Source organism: Juglans regia, chromosome 8 (genome assembly GCF_001411555.2).
Source record: "Juglans regia cultivar Chandler chromosome 8, Walnut 2.0, whole genome shotgun sequence".
NCBI lineage: Eukaryota > Viridiplantae > Streptophyta > Magnoliopsida > Fagales > Juglandaceae > Juglans > Juglans regia.
The window spans coordinates 16,827,069-16,846,858 of NC_049908.1; positions in this window are offsets into that span (position 1 = coordinate 16,827,069).

Genomic DNA, 19,790 nt, shown 5'->3' on the forward strand with positions numbered 1-19,790 from the left:
GTACGTCAAATAGGTGAACTGCTCTACCACACACACCACCTCCACCTAGCCAACCACCCACAAACCGCCACTGCCACCCTTCTCCCCTGTTGCAACATGGTTGCATCGTTGCTCAACCTTACCGTGCCGCACAACCACGTTTGATATTGATAAGTTCCCACTATTTCAACAATTACTTGTCCTGGTCCGCCTTTGCACCAAGAAGAAGAGAGCTTAGCCACCATCATTGTTGCCAATAAGTTCAATCCAAGTGGTGTCTCCCATGCCGCATCTGTCTCTCCACCATCAGACATCCAAGCTAAGTTATTAAGAGCACATACAACCAAATCACATGAAGTTGTACTATGCACCAACTAGGATAATGCCCAATCGTAGACCTTCTCCCTCTCTCTCCACCCACGTAAACTCTCTCTCTCTCTCTTGGAGTAAACCTAGCCTAATTGTTGAATTTATGCATGTATGTGTTAAAGATCCAACTATTGATCCAAAAGTCTTAAGAATGTTAGATACTAATTTAGTTAAACTTATAACCCTTAAGATCATAACATTTCACCACAGTTCCAAATCCGACGTCCATGGCAACCCACTCTATCGACACTGACCTAGTGGTAGCTCTTTCTCTTTTGACAGCTTCACTCATCTATCAATATTCAATGACTTAACATCATGCATATACATAGCACCAAGACATTTTAATCCAGCCTATAGGTTGCCCCTTTTGTGACTTGAGCTCGTAACATGGTCCCTGCTCTGATACCAATTATTAAAGATTCAATTATTAATCCAAAAGTTATAGGAATGTTGGATACTAATTTTGTTAAACTTTTAACCCTTAGAATCATAACAGCATGTTACAATTTTAACATAGTTACAGGTTAAAAGTTAGGGTTAGGAAGTATTTAAGTACATTGGCTAACATGGTCACGTACTCAGGTCGCATGAGATGATGGTCACGACTATGTACGTGTCGCTTGTTACATGCATGGGGAGGTAGGTTTAGGTTAATATGGTTTAGGTTTTAAGGGGGAGATGAATTATATCGAGAAAACAAATAGTCGCACGTGAATTCATACGGGTCTCGGCTACAAGTTTGCATGGATTAATTAAGTTCATGCATGGTTTATGTACGGGTCATGATGAAAATTGCATGTCGATCTTGGAGTTATAGGACATTTACATGGATTAACATAAATTATGTAGTTAATGTGATTTTAGAATTTATGGGATTAGGATAAATTTTTTGGATGGTGAAATTAGGAAAGTTATTTTAGTAAAACGATATTTGGATGTTATATGGATATTTCTCATAAGGGCTAAAAGTATTATGAGATTTTAATTGGTAGTTTAAGAGAAAACCTTCTAATCGGTTGGGCTTATAAGTCCCTAAAAACAGTCGTCAATAATATTTGGACACGTACGCATTTCATCTTTGTTTTCATGTGACCGCACCTCACCCAATTACTGGCTTTTCCTTTCATCTTTGTTTTCATCCATCTTTGTTTTCATCTAGGGACCCCTCTTCCGAATACCACCCCCTTGCGACAGTGTTGCGAATACCACCCCCCTTGCGATTGTGGCAAGGAGACGGACAACCCCAGCCCCCACGACCGTTGCTTTGGAGACGAACAGTCCCAGCCCCCTCTCGCGACAGATCCAAAAACCTTAGAATGGTTCGATTTTTCTCTCCCTCAAGATTCTTCTTCTTCAATTCTCTCTTCACATCATTCACTACTTTGGGCTAGAACATTCTCCAAATGAAATCGTTGACTACTTACATAAGCTCAGTAATTATTCTCTAGTTGATTTTACAATTTCAAATATGTTTTAAGTAACTGCCTTGATATGAGATTGGGAGAGAAGAGATATTATATATATATATATATATATGGGTAACTGCCTTGAATTTCTTATTGTTTTCCCATGAAAATTTGCCGATTGGGATTGTTAACTTAGCCTAAACCATACACCAGTGTTCTTGTAATTAGGTCTATATTGCAACGAATTAGCTGATAACTATATATTGTTATTGCTTGGCTTTTGGTTGTAATCAGTGTTCTTAGCATATATATATATATGGGTAGTAGTGGGCATTGAATTTCTTATCGGTGTTTGGCTTTTGCTTGGCTTTTGCTATTTCTTAGTATTGCTTGTGATTAGGTTGTAATTAGTGTTCTTAGTGTTCATGTTTGTAATGTTTCAAGCCTCTTCCTGTTGGTTTTTCAATATGTATCTATTATGGGCTGATCGAAGCCAAAGTTTAGGATAGTCTGTTGAAGCTTCTCAACTTCAAATAAAACTTCCTATATGTATCTATTCTTTTTGCCATGCCAATCTAGAACTTCTTTCATGTTTCTATTTTTTTGAAGACAATGGAGAGCAAATTTATCTAGTTGCTTGATGCTTACCATAAAAAAATTAACCTATTTTATGTTTTTGCTTGTAATTTCTGGTTGAGGCCTACTCAAGAACTTCTTTTATGTTTCTGTTTGTAATTTATCTAGTTTCTTTTATGTTTCTCATGGTTGGTTTTTGACATATGGCATCTCTATTTTCACAAGTCAGTAGAGGGGAAGACAATATTAGTGCTTACTTTTTTTGATATTATGACAGAAAATGAGAAGTTTTGGGTCTCATTCCAATTCAAGTTCTTAGACTGCAAGAGGGGAAGACAAAGTGCCATTGGAGAGACTATTATGCTATTATGGCATTGAAGCAAAAGTACAGATTTCTGGAAAAGGCAATAGTTTTGGACCTTTGGTAGAAGATTTTACAATTGTCCAAATTATAAAAACAAAACACAATGTGGATTTTTTTAATAGATTGATCTTCAAAGTGATCAGAACAACTGCTGTAAGATGACGTTAGAGTTACCAGAACGAAGGAACGAAGGGGTACTTCATGGACATCTAAGCATCGAACAATCCAAATACAAGCAATGGAAAAAAAGTACAAGGAAATGTTGTTCATATCATGATTATTTTTTTCGTTGTTTTTTGCTGTAATTTTGATGTTGCCAAAGAACGACAATGTATGTTGGCCAATGCTACAACTTATGTAACCCATTGTAATTTGTTAGTGTAATGGGCATAAAATGAATGTAATGTTGTGCTGTAATTTTTGGATATGAAGTGAATGTAATGGACGTGTTTTGAACATCTCTTTAATTAATTTCTTCGATATTGACTTAAGATTGAATATAACCATGAAGATTCAACACATAAGAATGAATCACATTCTTTGTACTTACATAACAAAAGGGTATGCATCCAAAATCACATTCTACATAATCATATAAAAATAAAATAAAGTTTCAATACAAAAGGGTATACATCCAGAATCACATTCTACATAATCATATAAAAATAAAATAAAGTTTCAATATATTCTTTATAAATAAAGAAGAAGACGACGACAACTAAAGTGCAAAAGCTTCAATCCACTCTTCAAAGCGCACAATCCACTCTTCACATCGCACAATCTATTGCATTATTCCCTATCACAATAAAATAAAGACGGGTTAAATTAACTTTGCGATAAATAAAGGCTAAATTAATTGTCCAAATTAACAAAAAAAATCACATATAACGTATAAGATAGTTTGCCCTATGAGTCCAAATATTGTGATATGTTGTTAGTTGTTGGGCCAAGATCTCTACATCTAAGATAGGTTGCACTATGAGTCCAAGTAATGTCTTTTGCTATGTTCTCAATAACCATGTATATGATTCGGCTGTTTCATTAACTAACAAGCACAACCAAACATTATGGTCTGATGATGATGGTTAACTCCTGAAAAAGGTACAAATAGCATCTTATAAATGTTGGTCAAGTATGTGGCATCAAATATGACAACATCCCCAAAATATTGGTATGCCGCTCTTGATCGGGCATCAGCCCAAAAACAACTTCTCATATACACATCCTTATCAACTTGTATGGAGAACACAAACTCAGGTTCTTTCAGTTGACAATCGAGAAAATAGGAATATAACCGTTGTGCATCCCCCTCTTCAAATATTTTTCTCCTTTTGTTGCCCAAGTAATTTTCGACATCTTTGCCAATACAACCGACATTAAAATTACCACCTGATTCATTACTCAAGACCTACATAATCTTCCTTATCAGTATATCGGACTCATTCAAAGTCATTATAAGTTTTTTTAGACTTTCGTAACTCTCCTATGTCCACGAAGGAAATTATTACTTCTTGGTGTAAGTAGAATATGGTTATGTCCAACCACAAACTTGTTGACTATTCACATTTTATCAACTTTTTTTATACCCATCAAAGTCTTACATCCAATCTTTGTTTCGGCAGGTTTAAGAATTGTTTGTTCTTTTCCTTCCTGATTTACACGCAAAAATCATTCCCTTGTGTAAACATAGTCTATTGCACATAGTTCTTTTATCATCTTTCGACAACCTAGTATGATTCGTTCGAATAACAAAACATTTTCGTCTTGCATATGCCTTGTAAAATGCTTGTGCGTCTTCCACATCGTCAAATAACATACCAACGAATGGCTCCAAAGGACCACTACACGCATTGACTCCATTCACATTCACTCCATCCTCGACAATCATACCATCTTCAACATTCATCACATCCTCAACATTCATACCATCTACAACATTCACCTCATCCTCAACATTAACATCACATTGAATGTCTACACTTTCAGCCTCAAGTTCGTCACTATCAAAACAAGAGATTTGTTCCTTCCATACAAAACCACAACATTAAAAAATCATTAATTAAAATCATTAATAAATTGCACAAGAATTGAATTTCATAAGGAATAAAACATAGGATTGTTGTCTAAATTTGCCTATTTCTGACTATATTTTATCAACAAGAATAAGATGATCATAAAAAAATTTGTCTGTTAAGGTCGACTTCCAATGACAATTATGAATAGAAAATTAGACAAATGGTTGCCTTAAATCAATGAATTTGTTTAGGATAACCATTCTATTTATCTATAGAATTAGAAGAAGAAATTTTCAAAATTTTTTCACTGCCCCCCGTATGTAATTTTTTTTTTAAAGGAAAAGTGACTTTTGATAGCCATTACAATTAGCCAAATTCACAAAGAAAAAGAAGCAGCCAAACTCACATAGAAATTTATTTTCTTTCTCAATTTTAATGTTGTTTGTAGTCAACTTTGCACAAAATCAGGTTGCATCTATAGTTTTGAAGGAGCATTCTAACTCGTATGTTTGGTCTGTGATTAAGTTCACTAATTCTTATTGAATTTCTCCTCTTTTGCTCTATGACTAAATGTTTGTGGATCTTACAAGCTAGATAAGAAACCAAAACAGCAAGCAGATTAGCCATGTTGTCCTTGTTCCAGAGCCAGTAGTTCCAGAGGTTACAGCCCCTGCTAATAATAAAAAATCGAATAGACTCGCATAAAAGCGCATAGCCTTCCAGAAATCGAAAATGCAAGAATCAAATATGTTTTTTTTTTTTAACCAAATTTCAAATGATATTATGTGAGAAATTAAATATCATGATTTGGACAATACCTGAGCAACACCAAGGTAAATATCATGATTTCAAAGGAAGAGATGGCAAAGATTCCGACGAAAGAGATGGTTGGGGGTTTAGTGAGATGAGTTGTAGCGGTGGTGCAAACGAACGAAAGAGATGCTTGTGTCTCGGTGAGATGAATTTCAAAAGGGGCAGGGTAGTGAAAGCGTGATTTGAAAGGTAGGGACAAAGCGATTCTGAAAGGTGTACGGCTAATCTTGTGTGGCTGCAACTATTTTGCTTTGGTGTAAATTGTGACGTGTCTGATTCTGATAGGAGGGCTGTTTATTAGACATATACATCTGGACCACTTAGAAGCGGACCTGGTAGTTTAAATATGTCGGCCAAAATGATGTTTACGGGTTGAGTTACGAGTATTTGTGATTTTAGGTCAGGGAGTGAAATTAAGGTTTTATGTAAGCATGTTTTAAGGAAATGATGAATTTTAGGAAGATGAATTATTGTAGGTCATGGCAATGATTTTTAACATTTTGGATTTGCATGAAAATGTTAGTTATGTGAATTATAGATTTATGTACTCGAGACATATGGTTAATATGTTACTTTAAGTTTGATATTTGAGGTTAATATTACTGTTACTGGTTGATTCTACGTGTTTAAGATTGACAAAAAGGTGGTCACCATGATTTTATGTTACGAGTCGAGGTTTAATTAGGGGTGGGCTCCGATTCCGTTAGAATCGGAATGCCCACCTCCGACCGACTAGAGTCGGAAGTCAAAAGTTGCTCCGACTCAGACTCCGATGGGAGTGGGAGTTCAACTCCAATCAGAGTTTGGAGCTTGGAGTCGGAGCTCGGAGCTCCAATCAAAGTAGAAGTGGGCTTCCGAGCAACTGGCCCCAGTTGCCCTACTTAGATAGGGCATGGGCCCACGACCCAATATCCAAGACCCAATCTGAAACACAGATTGGCCCACCCCTGTTTAAAAATATTTTTAAAAAATAAAATAATGTAAAAAATAATTAAAAATCTAAAATAATGTAAAAAAAAAGTTTAAAAACCAAAATTTAAATACAATGACTAAATCAAACTACAAATCGTAAATGTTAAATTTAAATTTAAAAATACAAATTATAATAAATTTAAATTTACAACACCAAGATATTAATAATGTCATAGATTTCATTCAAATATGAAATAACCACAATCTACCACATCAGTCTTAACAGTTCATGCATTTAAGTTGATGGCTCGATAACGATTTCCAATTTTCATGTATGAAATTTTATTGATCAGATGCACTATCTTTTCTTTAGTCATTTAACTATAGACTTCTAAACTATAAACCAAGTGATATATGACATAAAATATGACACATTATGAACTCACATCCACCTAACTCTGACGAGTTTTGCATGACGGTAATGATGGTATTGAGTTTCTCACCAATAAAGGGGCTCTAATGTGCGTTCATCTCAGTCATTCACAATTAGTATAGGGTTCACAGCTAGGTCTACAAAATCATATAAATTATAAATTAAATAATAAAAATATTAAAATTATATAAAAAATCATTTAAAATCATAAAGTTACCTGATTCAAACTTATAGTTTTTGGCATCAACGATATCTATTTCAATGGACGTTAAACTTAACCAGTTATGTGTGCAAACGAGGGCCTATGGTCAGAGATAATGAATTTCGATAAGCATCCAAGACACGATCTCCGGTGCTAAGCACTGACTCAAAGGCAACCATAGTGATAAGAATGTCTAGTACATCCCTGACTATTAGGGAAAGGACTGAAAATTTTTCAAAATTCACCTTCCACCAAGTTAATATTTGGAATGTATTACAAGGTGTCTTGACATATTCCATAAAATAACACTCAACCTCAGACTTACATTACATAATATTCCTCGATGCACGGTTTTGATGATATCGTCGTAGTTGAAATAAATTTAAACTTTGTGCATGTGTGTCATTCCAAGAAGATGTCGAGCCACTCAGGTTTGAAGAGCTACCACCTTCGGTTGAAGATTGACCACTAATATTGTAATGGCTATATAAATCATCAAGATCATATTTAAGCGATCTAATAAACTGATCAGCGTCCTCATCACCGAGGACGTCCCTAATCCAATCTTCTACAATCGCCAACTTATATCAAGGGTTAAGGATCGCAGCCACAAATAATAATTTATTTATCTTCTCCACATCCCCCAATATTTAATATATTTGGATTTCATCCTCATAGCCATTGCATTCAACAAAGTTACACTATTAGCACAACTCTATTGCAAGTGGTCATAAAGCTCCAAGAGCTCCTCGAAGTACATGTTCGTACTAGGATATTTTGTCTTAGATATCTGCATAGTTATGTCATAAAATAATTTCAAAAATTGAACAAAATACCTGACATTGACCCAATTAATTGTGTCCAGCGCAACGATCCCTGTTCTCCCCCCAACTTACTCCAGCAAAGCATACCTCATACCTCCATCTTCGATCTCCATCCTCTCGAATGATGTTTGGTATTTCCGTGCTACATCTAATATCATGTATGTAGAATTCCATCAAATCGGAACCTCCAGTTGCAACATACTGGAAGATGGGATCTCAAGTTATTCGGCTATTACCTTAAACTAGCAGAGTCGTTGGGAGGAAGCCCTCATATATCTCACAAGGTTTTAGACTTTAATAATGGAATCATCAACCTCCTTGAACTCCTAAGAAACTATGAGATTGATGATATGGGTACAATATCAAATATGGATAAACTAGTTCTCACGAATGATATTCTCCTTTACCGTTGTATTTCGCCTGAACCAATCAATGGCAGTATCATTTGTGCTAGCATTGTCAACCGTGATACAAAGTACTTTTCTGATCCCTCAATCCTTTATATAGTCATTCATCTCCTTGCCAATGGATGAATCATTGTGCTCAACAATTTCTTTAAAACCGATAATCTACTTCTGGAACGTCCACTCATTGTCAATAAAGTGTGATGTGATGCACATGTAACCCACATTCTGTATGGAGATCCGTGTATCAGTCGTAAATTACAATTTCTAGCCGGTGGCTAAAAACATTTCCTTCATTGTTGCCTTCTCATTGGCATGCATCTTCAAACAATTACGCATTACAGTATACCGTGAAGGCATGAGAAATCGTGACTCTAAAGTATGCACAAATTTGCAAAAGCATGCCTGGTCAACTGTGGTAAAAGGCATCTCATCAGTGATAATCATCTCTACAAGAATAGCTCTCAACATCTTCTCACTGTATTGCGGGATTGATAGCTTTTTTATCTGCGTGCTATCAGTGGCCACCAGTCCTTTGTGTATCTTATACTGCTGGCAGCCCATAAGATGTGCTATTAATACTGACATGCCTTACTTTTTTGAATGACAACCATATAATTGCCCACATTAGTGGCATCGAGCCTACGGGTTCTCACGATCACTGGAAACTTTGGTGAAATGTTCTCTTGTCCATGACCTTTTTTTACTAGGTTGTGCTCGAGGATCATCCTCAGCATTCATCAACTCCTCTTCCTTATTACGCATACCAACATCTTCTAGATCTATTGAGACTCAACTACTTACACAGGAGGTAGCTACTCTAGATAGGGGTCTACGGCCTAAAGTACCTATCGGTGATGCCAATGGCTGTGTGTCATCCTCTTGTAGAGAATCATAGCGAGATGGTGTAGCATCCATAATTTGAGCAAATAATCTAAAATAATTAACAAACAACCATCATTTAACATGTTATGAAAATTATCTACAAATTGGAAACACATTGAAAAGGAAAAACATATGTATGTATTCGTGTTTGTGATTTTAAAAATAAATAAAACACAAAAAAAATGATTGTATGCTTAAGTCACACTCAAGCGAACAATCTATGTGATTCGCTTGAGCCACACTGGAGCGAAGGCTCAAGCGAACAATTTGTGTGATCTTCACTCGAGCCACACTGGAACGAAATCTCTATTGAACAATCTGTGTGACGTTCGCTCGAGCGACACTTGAGCGAACATCACCTGAAACAAAAACACCCGATTTTTCTAAAATCTAAATCCCTCAATTCCTAAATTTAACAGCCTAAAAATCGAAATCACTGAAATGCAAACAACGAATCATTGAAATGAACAACAAATCAAACACATTTCACAAAATCCCAAGCACAATGTGACAATTAAATGATTTTGAAACCCTAAAATTCTACAAAAAAACTAAGTGGCCGAGTGGCTTACAATTTGTTATGAACTCCGAAAGATATCTCGTGGTGGCCTCAAGTGACAGCAGATGGCGGGGGACTGGGGACGTGAAGCGTGGTGTGAAGACAAAGGGAAACTAGGGAGTTGCAGGTCTATTGTGCGAAAGTGAGCGGGGAAGAAGGGAGTCTTGCACGAAACGACGTCTAGGGAAATGACTTCATTTAGTTACTTGACCAAAACGTCCCCCTACATTCTAGACTTGCTTGAGCAAAACAATATCGTTCTTCTTAAAGTGGAACGACGTTGTTTTGATGCATTGTTTTTTAAAAAATAAATATCGGAGTTCGGAGCCCATGTGGGCTTCGACTCCAACTCTGAATTCCGTAAACTTCGATTTCATAAGAGTCGGAGTCTTGTCGAAATTCGGTTGAAGTCGAAAAATTAGAAATTTTGCCCACCCCTAAATTTAATGATTTTTGGAATTACAAGTTGAAATAGATTAAGGATTTGATGTGGAGTCACCGGTTGGATGATGGAATATTTATGAGATCAAGTGAAAGTTATTTGAGACTACAATATGGTTCTAAAGTCACGAATATTCTTATTAGATGAAGTTCTAAGTCTTTAATTTAATGTGGGCTTAGTAAGGAAATTGACGTATGGCATGTTAAATATATGTGCCTAATGATGTGAATGTGATTTGGTTGCATGAAAGGTATTTTCTACCTGAAGGTGATTATGTGCGTAAGGGTTGAGGTAAGTGACTATATTCATACCCTTCTTACTATTTTACATAAATAAAAATGTAGAGAGATTTTAGTTTATGAATTTTATAGTACAATGTTTGAGAAATCTTAATAAATACTTTTAGATACTTTCTTTCAATTTTATAAAGCACATTATTTTATAAAATAGAATCTTTATATCTAGTGTTTCGTTAAGAATAAAATATTTTTAAAGGCGGGTCCTCTATTTTTTCTAAAATTAATATTATTCATAACTCTAGGGAGGATTGGGTGTTATATGTACATATTTTAGGATTAAGTGAGACCAATGTTTTGAATACCGTACCGGACGCTGTACCGGTCAAGGCACTGGAACGAAATATTTCGATACCGGTACCTTTTCGGGATAGCGTTTTGGGATAACATTTCGGAATAGTCGATATATAAATTATAAAAATTATATTTCAAAATAATAGTCTATATATAAATAAATTATATATAAATACATGTATATATAAATTATAAATAGTCTAGTGTGAATTGAGGATTAAAAAATAAACTTGTAGTTTGAAAAAATGAAAAAAAAAATACTGGCCGAAATATCGGCCGGTACCGGCCGAAATTGAGGCCGGTACAGGCTGAAATTTAGGCCGGTACGGCCGGTATTTTGGCCGGTACGAAATGGATATGGTCCCTGTACCGGCCGGACGGTCGGTACGAAAAATTTCGGCTGAACGAAATTCAAAACTCTGAGTGAGACGAGGTTAAGATTGGGTAGAATTGGACCTTGAGTTATCTATGGCTAATACTTATACACATATCTATATATGTATTTGTTTGTATAAGTATTAATTGAGACTAACCTTTCAGGATCCCCTCTCGTCGTTGTGTTCATGATAAGTAAAGATAGGGAAACCAACCTAAATGTTTATGAAGTAGTTTAGGTAGTGGAACAGGAGGTCATGGAATATCAACATTAATACGAATGGGTAGCACTATCAATCAGTTCAACTAGACGCTCTGAACCATTGTTGAAGACCAAATCTAGGACATTGAGGAGATTCTTTGAGCCTTCCAATGCACAGATGATAAAAAAAAAAAAGGTCTTTATTCTACTTTTAGTGAGCTCACTAGTGAAGCAAAACGTCATGGAACTAACTGCGTGGACTGAAAAGGTTTCCTCTCATTTCCAAAGCACTCTAGCGAGGAGGAAGAACATCCTTCACTGGAAGGGTAGTTTGCCAAGGGCAATTCGATATAGCAAGATAGTAAAACTCAGTGACTACGAGTGAACAAGACTAGAGGACTGGTATAGAGTATAAGATGACAGAAGAATTAATTGAAAGATGGAAAAGATTTTCACTAACATAGAAAGAAAAAGTAGAAATTGTGATCACGATAAAGGATGTCAAGGAGACCATGGAAAGAGGTAAGCTTTGTTTGGTGGAGAAAATTATAGGTGATAAGAAGATCAATAAAGAAGCCTTCAAAAATACCATGTGCAAGATATGAAAATTCAGTACTGATATATTAAGATCATCTAAATAGGTGAAAACCTATATATCTTCGAATTCCAAACTGAGATGGACTTGAATAGGATATGGGAGGGACAACCTTGGATGTTTGATATGAACTTACTGTGTTTGAAAAAATTTGAGGGTTATACTCCTACAATTGACCTGACTTTTACACACACTAATGTTTGGGTTCAATTACATAACTTACCTCTGGATGTATGAATAAGGAAGTTGGGAATAGAATTGGATCATCGATTGGGACTATAATAACGATGGATGCTGAAATCAATGAGAACTGCTAAGGAAGATGGCTGAGAGTTCTTATTAAAATAGACTTGATGAAACCACTGCTGGTTATGCTTAGGAGACTTTAATGAAATTTTGTACCAAAGTGAGAAGTATGGAAGGGCTAGAAGAGAGGAAAAACAGATGGAAAGGTTCAGGGAAGTGTTGCAAGACTGAAAAGTTAGTGACTTGGGTTTTACAAATGGTAAATATACATGGGCTAATAACAGGTCAGATCGTTCCTTTACAAAGGAGAGACTCGATAGGGCAATTGCAAACTCTGAATGGTGTGCAACGTTTGGATGGGGAGAGGTGAGAGTGTTGACTTCATCCACATCTGACCATTGTCCTATTTTAGTGTCACTAAGTCAACAAAATATTAAATCAATCAAACCTACTCAGGTTAGAAGATATGAAGATAGATGGTCATCTTTTTCAGATTGTGAAAATGTGATAAACAAAAGGCATGGCAGCAAGGGAAAGGTCATGTTGTTGGATTGCAAAAGATCAAGGGAAAGTTAGAGAATTATATGAGTGACTTAAGGAGATGGAGCTATAGAAAAGAATTTGAGGAAAGAGGCAGTTTAATTCAGAAAACCAACAGGTTGCAACAATTACAGCAATCTCTTACAGCAGAATCAATGCAGCAGTTTAAACAGACTAAAAAAGAAGTGGATGATATACTTAAGAGAGGAACACTTGAAATGGAAGCAAAGAGCTAAGGTGACATGGCTACAACAAGGGGAACAAAACACAAGATACTATCATCTTTGTGCAAGCCAAAGGAAAAAGAGGAACACAATTTTGCAACTTGTGGATGAGACTGGACTTACTTTGACAAATAATAAATAGATTGGGAAGGCTTTTACTTAGTTTTATAGGGGCTTGTTTACAAACTCTGAGCCTTCTCACATTGAAAATTTTCTTAATGCAACTGAAAGGAAAGTTACTTAACAGATGAATAACATGTTACTTTTACCTTTTAGCAAAGAAAAAATTAAAGCTATAGTCTTTCAAATGGGGCCATACAAGGCTCCATGTCCAACTGGATATGGAGCTTGCTTCTATCAAAGATATTGGTCTATGGTACGAGATGAGGCATGTGAGGCCATTTTATCTTTTCTAAATTATGAGCAAGACATGTCTGCTATTAACTACACATACCTTGTGATGATACCAAAGCATAACAACCCAAAGAATATTACTAAGTACAGACCAATTAGCTTATGTAATGTGCTGCACAAAATAGTTACAAAGCTCTTGGCCAATCGAATGAAGGAAATCATGCCTGCCATTATATCACAGAATCATTGTGCATTTATTCCAGGAACACAAATTTCAAACAATATCTTAGCAGCATATGAGACACTTCACACTATGAAAATAAAGTTACATGGTAATAAAGGATATATGACAATTAAATTGGATATGAGCAAGGCCTACGATAGAATAGAATGGAGATTTCTTAAAGAAGCAATGCTCAAAATAGGTTTTTGATAAAAAATGGACTGGACTGATTCAAAGGTGTATAACTTCATCATCATTCTCAGTTTTACTTAATGGGGGATCTCAAGAAGTGTTTAAACCATCAAGGGGATTAGGACAAGGTTGTCCATTATCTCTTTTTTTATTCATAATTTGTGCTGAAGCATTAACTGCTAAACTGATCCAAAAAGAACAAAAGTGTATAATTTCAGGGGTTCCATTGGCAGGAGGGTGGATAAAGATGAACCATGTGTTCTTTGCAGATGATAATCTACTATTCTGTAGGGCATCTCTATAAGAATGGGCAGGATTGAATCAGATTCTACATGATTATGAATTGGCTTCTGGACAGCAACTCAACAGACAGAAAACCTCACTGTTTTTCGCACAAACACCAAGCAATTGACTAGAAATTATCTCATGGAAGTTGCTGGTTTAAGAGCTTCTAATAATTTGGAAAAGTACTTGGGATTGCTATCTTTCATTGGAAGGTCAAAACTCAGGGAGTTCCAAGGCATTGTTGAAAGAGTAAGTAAGAGAATTGAGAATTGGAAGAACAAGTTTCTATCATAAGCTAGCAAGGAGATTTTAATTAAGGCTTTCATTCAAGCTTTTCCTACATATGGTATGAGTGTTTTTTCATTACCTAAGACACTATGCTATAAACTAAATGTTTTAATGGCAAATTTTTGGTAGGGTTCTCATGAAAATAATTCCAAAATTCACTGGAAAAACTGGTAGAGTTTGAGTTTGAGCAAATCAGAAGGAGGAATGAGATTTAGGGATTTAGTGAGTTTCAATCAAGCCCTACTAGCAAAATAGGTTTGGAGACTTCTTACTCAATCATCATCACTAGTAGCTAGAATAACGAAAGCAATCTATTTCCCTAGCTCATCCATTCTACAGGCCAAACTTGGATCAAGACCCTCATTTGTTTGGAGGATCTTATACTCAGCAATTAACATAGTTAAAGAAGGCTGCATATGGAGAGTAGGAGATGGAAAAAAAATTAAAGTGTAGACTGAAAAATGGATCCCAACAACTAAACTATGCAACATTCAATCACTAATGAGAGTTCTGTCATGTAATGCAAAAGTGGCAGATTTAATTGATCACAACAAGGGATGGTAGGACATACAATTCCTGAGAGAGGCTTTCAATGAGGTAGAGATCAAAGAAATACTTAAAATACATGTGTCATAGTGTGATAGAGAAGATACATTGGTATGGAAAGCCACAGCAAAAGGAGATTTTTCTGTGAGAAGTGCATATCATCTGTATAAACAACAACAACAAAATCAGAGGAGGAATCTTCTACTAAAGGGGATCAAAAGGAATTATGGAAACAAATTTGGAAGCTACAAACAAAGAATTCTGTCAAAGTATTCATTTGGGGTGCCATTACTGATGCTTTACCAAAAAAATTGAATTTGCACAAAAGAAAGATTACAGTTGACCCATTATGCCCATCTGTCAGAATGCAACTGAAACATTTGCTCATATTCTTTGGTCATCATCTGCACAAGATGTTCGGGGGTTAGGAAGCAGGAAAATTCAAAAAGCTGCTTTTATAGATGCAGACTTTGGTTCCATTTTTCTTAGCTTGCTTCAGAGAACAGACCAAGAGGAGATCCATTTATTTGTAGAAACATCAAGGGAAATATGACAGTGGAGGAACAAATGGATTTTTGAAGGAAATTTCCTATCCCTAGAAGCAGTAACCAACGGAGGTAAGCAATCACAATAGGATTTCAAATAGATACAAATACAACAAGAATATTTGCACAGGAGGATGTAGCAATAGGCTATCAGACAATGGATTGCACCACCATATACAAGGCTCAAATTTAACTGGGATGTAGCTATCAGAAAGGAAGACAATAGAATTGGAACTGAAATGGTTATTCGAGATAGTGAGGCTGAAGTTTTAGCTACCTTAATGCAACCAATTCACTTCTGTTCAAAGCCAGATATTGTAGAAGCTAGGGGCTTACTCACAGCTGCAAGATAGTGCAAGGAACTGAACCTGCAAGATGTCATTTTCAAAAGTGACTCAAATCAGGTAGTCAATGCTATGAGACAAAGCACAATACAAAATGGGATACTAAGCAGTTTGGTGGAGGATACTAAGACCACATTGTTAGATACGAACGGGACAATTCAACATCTGAGAAGAGATGCTAACAAAGTGGCACATCTACTAGCTAAAAAAGATGTTTCATTACCTCAAGAAAATTTTGATGTAGGCTATGTAGATACTAGTATTATGCGTCTTGTAATGGCTGAAGGCCATAACTCTCGTTGAAGTAATGAAGATATGATCTTTTAAAAAAAAAACATCATGGATTACTAAGAGGACCATCAAAGGAGCAAAAAAACATTTATGCTTGAATCACAACTTCAAAGCCTCAAATTCCCTCCTGTGAAAGAGGGGGTAAAATTCCTTAAATTTCCAAAAGAATATATTTTCCATTGTAAAGTAGTTTCAAGAAAAAATATCAACATGGCTATGAGAATACAGGCGTGATGACTATGTCCCCCACGCCCAATACGAATGTTACCTTCAAATCTCTAAGGGTTTCCTTAATGCACAAAAGAACCTATATTTTACATAGGGAGGAGGGGCCCATTTATAAACGGTTCGGATAGTGAGATGAGATGGTTTTATATGAAAGTTGAAAGTTAAATAAAATATTAGTATAATATTATTTTTTAATATTATTATTGTTTTATGATTTGAAAAAGTTGAACTATTTATTATATTTTGTGTGAGAATTTGAAAAAGTTATAATGATAAGATGAAATGAGATGAAACGCTTTCATTATCCAAACGAAGCTAGTCATAAGAAACATTCTCATCCAACCAATAATATCAGAACATTTATAAATCCCAATTAACATTTTCTCAACTTTGTTAATCGACCTTACAAAGTATAGAGAGACACAATTTTAAATAGTTATGTGGGGTTTTGTCTAAAAATATTAAAATAGGCAATATTTTATGCTACAAGGCCCATATGATCTAAAAGAATAATAGATTATCTTGATAGAAGCAACTGATTAGGAAAGTCCTTGGAAATGGACAAGATATTACTTCCCCATACTCATCCCTTTTTGCAATCTTCTGTTGGTGGAAATTCTTTCTTATGTTTGGAAAGGAATTGACGAGGCAAAGAAGATAAGATCTTACGGGAAGGTTATAGAACTGAAAAGTTTTATAGAAAGAATATGCAATTGTATGGTACTTAGCCAAAATTGTAGTTATATGGCACAAAAACTAGCTGGTCAACAGAAAATAATTTGATATCCTTGTATGTAAGCTGGGAAGTGCTTTTAATGACAACGAGGCAAGAGGATCCTTAGACTTTCTTTACCTTAAAAATTAATAAAGGACCCATTAAGTATTGAATTTCTCTCTCTCTCTCTCTCTCAACATCAACCAAAAAAAATAGAGTAAATCAAGGTTTTAATTCATAATAGCAGCCAGGATTTGAGAGAGACGTGTGTGACGAAAGAGAGTAGCTGAAAGCCAGTCCAGAAGAAAGAGACGTCAGTGGTGGTGGAGAGTAGTCGAACTGCAGGCGAAGGAACGAGAGAGACAGAGAGTCGTCAAGTCCGTCGAGTGTGAAAATGGGGAGAGGTGGGGGTAAAGAGTCGTCGTCTTCTTCTCTTGTTTTTCATAATTGTTTTTTAATAAAACAAGTGCTAACGTGGCAGAACGCCACATTAGCTCAATGCACAAATTAGTGTACGAAAATTATTATCTATAACAAAATTGTTAAGAATAATACATACGTGAAACATTTATTTGTGCCGACGTGGCGTCTCTAGCCATTTACTGATGGAAGACTAACCAAATAATTGATTTAATGAAAGTTGAAAACAAATAGAAGAAAAATCTGAAAATTAGTAAAATTTAATTTCTTTTGCATAAACTTAAGCTAAAAAATATTTAATCAAGTAGAACTGTAGAAGCCCCACTAGCCTAATATGCTAATAAAAGAAAGAAAAATGCTTAAGACAGTCGACTGCCTCAAGCGCCGTGTAAACGGCTGCTGAGTTGGTAAAAAACAAAACGCTGCATTTTGTTTTTTTGTCATTTGTCCCGCTGCAAGTCCCTTCCCTCTCCTCAAGACATCCCAAATCATGCAGACCCTTCCCTCTCCTCGAAACATCCCAAACAAGCAAACCCTTCCCTCTCCTCCATCCCAAATCACGCTGCAAGACCTTCCCTCTCTCTCCTCAAACCCATGCTGCAAGACGGCAAGACCCTTCCCTCTCCTCCATCCAAAGACCATCACGCTGCAAGACCTTCCCTCTCTCTGCACAAACCGTATGAACTGTACGGGCTCGGGAGCTCGCATAGGTTCGACATCGCCTGGTAGTCCAAGGCCCACGCAAATCCTTCCTAGTAATATCCTTTGAGGTTCCCGTCCGGTTCTAACCGAAGCTGAATGAATCCATTGATGGGTCTATGGAAGATGTTGAAGGGTTGTATGTCCACTGGTTTGCTTCTATTTTGATACATGCCCAGATATCAGTCTGTGTTTACATGGGCGTAAATCGATCCTTGCCCTTCTACTACCTCTGCTTTGGCCTCCATTGTTGTGTGTTTGCAGTATATCTAATCAGAGTTCGATCCAAAGTTCGCATATAAGCCCCAAAAGTCGTAACCTAAGTGCATCAAGTAAAGCCCATTCGATGAAATCAAACACAAATAATTATGGTCTGTAATGGGGTTTCTCCTCCACAAAATGTCTCAGGTTTTGACACAAAAACATAAATTTCATTCACACGAATTTATATTTCTACGGCATAAACACAAGAATATGTTTTTCATTTTTGTGTTTTTGTATAAATAAAAACTGATGTGGCATTATTATATATGCCGTTTACGCCCCATGCAAGACTATACGTAGAAGTTCTGTAAAAGAAAATCTTTGGATTTGACGGTTAGTATATTTTAATTCTTTTTTAAAAATATTTAAACAAAAAATTAATCTACTCATCTTCTGGTCTACTAAACACACACCGTGACACCACACACTGACATGATAGAACCCGGTTCGTCACCACATCACGGTTTAGCCCTTCTCCCTCACCCAGACGAAGCCTCCTCCCCTTGCGAAGGGTCTTCTCCCTGACCCAGACAAAATTCCCCCACCCCCACTCGCCCTTCTCTATGAAGGGTCATCTTTTTCACCAAGAAGAAATCACGAAACCCCACCACCCCTCACTCTCTCTTATCTGCGAAGGGTCACCTCTTGCAGGTAGCAAACTATTGTTGTGAGCGCATCCATTTGGCTTTGGCTGAGAAGATTGGAGCCATTACAGACGATTTAAGCAATGGAAAGATTGGGGAAAATCAGCAACTGCAGTTGGAGAAAACCTAATTTACGAGTTGTTTCCAAAACTTCGATGATGAGGTTGAAGGAAAAGTTGGTAGAGGCATTGATGAAAGCTCCAATGCTTTCTAACCCTGTTGCACTAGAAACTGTTGGATCTACAGCTGTGGTTGCAGTAATCTATTCATCCCATATCATAGTTGCTAACTGTGGTGATTCAAGAGTAGTCCTGTGTTTCTAGAAAGAACCCATGATTATGAACCAAAGTTCTCTTCCATGGAAACTAATATTTTTTCATACTTTAATTTTTTTTTTCCCAGCCAAACAGAGAAGATGAATATTCAATGATTGCAGCAGTGGAACAACCACTGTGTCTTTGGGGTTCTTGCAATGTCAAGGTCCATCGATAGTCTACTTTGCTTGGTTCATTAATCTGTATAAAGAAAAAGTAAAATTTAATCTGTATTTTGATTTTTACAATTGAAACGTGTGTTTCATTAAATTAAAAATTACAGCTCAGCTGATGTGCGGAGGTTGGGCTACAGTAACAGGTTGTGTAGAAGGATTCTTAAACAAATTATTATTAGTGCATTTGAATTTTTTAAAATATTTAAAAATATTTAAAAATATATATATATATATATAATTATATTAGGGAGCACGTTCAGCAGTACATATTGGACCGTAGAGTAGCAGGGTCCTCATAATAAAT